The sequence below is a fragment of the Neomonachus schauinslandi genome, chromosome 15 (genome assembly GCF_002201575.2).
Source record: "Neomonachus schauinslandi chromosome 15, ASM220157v2, whole genome shotgun sequence".
In the NCBI taxonomy this organism is placed as follows: Eukaryota; Metazoa; Chordata; class Mammalia; order Carnivora; family Phocidae; genus Neomonachus; species Neomonachus schauinslandi.
The window spans coordinates 4,462,496-4,465,224 of NC_058417.1; the positions used below are offsets into that span (position 1 = coordinate 4,462,496).

The following is a 2,729-nucleotide window of genomic DNA, read 5'->3' on the forward strand; positions in this document are numbered from 1 at the left end:
AGCTAACCTTACCCCTGGACTTCTCTGTTATGCACGTCAATATTCTCCCCACCCCCTCTGGTTTAGCGTAGTCTCAGTTGACTTAGCACCACTGATAGTTGAGGACAAAATGGAAAACAGCCTTTGTGAAATAGTCCAAAACAATATAATAGAGACAGTGTCATTATTCTTGAGCAAAAATAGAATCAGCTGGACCAGAACTTTATGGCCTTATGTGTCTATCTCCCAATGCAAATGGTATAGGGAATGGATAAAGCAAGATTTTCATGTTACTGAAAGAAGCAAAATACAATTTCATAAGCATCACTGTCACTTGGATGGGATTCATAACAAGGCAGTGCCAATGGAAGGCTATATGTTGTTAAAAAGATGCAAACCTAGCAGGAAGGGAAAAGTGTGTTGCGTTTCCTGCAAAGAAGGTCTGTCCATCAGTGTGGAGAGCTTTTGGGTCAGGACCAATAAGGAGAGCCACAGACCCAAGACCCCGCTCCACCCCCGCCGTGGCCAGAGGAAACTTCCAGAGGATGCTTCGCTAACACATATCACAAAAACCACAAAACAGGGTTTTCACGGGGAATTCCACCTACCCAGACATAAGCTGGAATTCTCCTTTTGCTAAAGTTTAGAACATCCGATAAATTATCAACTTACTTTTCTAACAGTTTCTCAGAACACAGGAGGTAGCAATGGAAGGAACTGTTCTTTTAATTTTTTAAAAGAGATTTTATTTATTTTTTTGAGAAAGAGAGAGCGCACACTTGTGCGTGCATGGGGAGCAGGGGCAGAGGGAGAGGGACAAACAGACTCACTGCCTAGCTCGGAGCCTGATGTGAGACTCGATTCCAGGACCCTGAGATCATGACCTGAGCCGAAGGCAGACGCTTAACCGACAGAGCCACCCAGGTGTCCCTTGTGGCTTGTTTTTTTCCCTTCTTTTTTAAGTAGTTTTTTGGTTTGTTTGTTTTTAATTTTTTGAAAACCATTTTCCTCCTTGTATATAAAAGGAAGCTTGGATAATTGGATGGAAAACTGGATAAGTTGATGAGACTATAGCAGCCACTTCTACATCAATTTCCCAGATAGAAGTGATGGGACTTGTCCGCCAGATGCTGGCCAAGTATTTCGTAAATAGGCTCATTTACTCTCCACTGCAATTTTAAGGGGTGCGTTACAGTATGAGCCTCATTCCACAGATAAGGAGACAGAGGTTGAGCAAAACTAAAAGAATTCCCGAAACCAGGTTGGTGTTCTAGTTAGGATTTTAACTCCGCCATCTGGATCCTAACCGCGACATTATGTTACGTATTTCCTCCCATTTAGGTAAATTCCTCATTTTATTGTATGCTTATCATTTTGTGGCTTTTAAAAAAAAGATTTTATTTATTTATTTGAGAGTGAGAGAGAGCAAGCGAGAGAGGGAGCAGGGGGAGGGGCAGAGGGAGAAGCAGGCTCCCTGCTGATCAGGGAGCCCGACATGGGGCTCGATCCCAGGACCCTGAGATCATGACCTGAGCCAAAGGCAGATGCTTAACCGACTGAGCCAGGTGTCCCTTGTGGCTTGCTTTTCCCCCTTCTTCTTTTTTTTTTTTAGTAGTTTTTTGGTTGGTTGATTTGTTTTTTTTAGTAGGCTCCACGACCAATGTGGGGCCGGAACTCATGACCCCAAAATCAAGAGTCACGTGCTCCATGACTGAGCCAGCCAAGCACCCCTCTTTTTCCCTTTCTACTTGATATCATAATACAAGCCTTTTCCCATTTTGTTTAAAACTCTTAATTTTTAATTAATTAATTTATTTATTTTAAAGATTTTATTTATTCATTTGAGACACAGAGATACAGAGAGAGAGAGCATGAGCAGGGAGAGAGGCAGAGGGAGAAGGAGAAGCAGGCTCCCTGCTGAGCCAGGAGCCCGATGTGGGCCTCGATCCCAGGACCCTGGAATCATGACCTGAGCCGAAGGCAGATGCTTAACCATCTGAGCCACCCAGGCGCCTTAAAACTCTTAATTTTTTAAAAGATTTTATTTAAATTCAAGTTGGTTAACATAGAGTGTATTATTAGTTTTGGGGGTAGAATTTAGTGATTCATCAGTTGCATACAACACCCAGTGCTCATTCCATCAAGCGCCCTCCTTCATGCCCATCATCCAATTATCCCATCCCCATCTTAATTTTTTAATTAAAAAAAGTACACATGTGTAAAATAGAGAGACTAATCTAAGGCAAGCTCATGAACCCATCACGCAGCTTCAACAATTAGCAACCAATCTTGTCTCCTCTGTTCAGTCCCCACTCCATTATCTAAAGCAAATTGCAGACAGCACGTTGTTTTATCTGTAAATATCCCAGTATGCAATTTTAGTAATTTCTCTCTTTTTTTATCTTCTCTCTCCTCAGGAAACCATGGCACTATTGAGTAATTACTACATCCTACGGAGAACTTCAATATTGGTCACAGCGTTAAGAGCTCTTGGTTTCAGTCCCCAAATCCCTCTTTGAAATGACCTAAGTAATTTCTTAATATTATCAGAATCCAGTCTGTGCTCAGATTTTCCCCATGTAAGCGTTTCCCCATGCTCTCCTCATTTGGGTTCTGAGGACACATCAGGAAGGATGGGTGGGTGGCGTGGAAGTGTCAGAAAGCTTGACCCAAGCTCGAGACAGCGAATAAACAAGGACGTGCCCCAAATTTCCGAAAGTTCAGTAGAAAGAAATACGTCTGACTCCATC

General features: G+C 42.5%; 1 non-coding gene across 1 annotated transcript; it reads right to left on the reverse strand.

Moving 5' to 3' along the window:
• Positions 1 to 2,380: 2,380 nt before the first annotated feature.
• LOC123326787 lies at positions 2,381 to 2,506 on the reverse strand. The gene has a single exon (XR_006541328.1). It is a non-coding gene; the product is annotated as a small nucleolar RNA SNORA25 (small nucleolar RNA).
• Between the last annotated feature and the right edge of the window lie 223 nt (positions 2,507 to 2,729).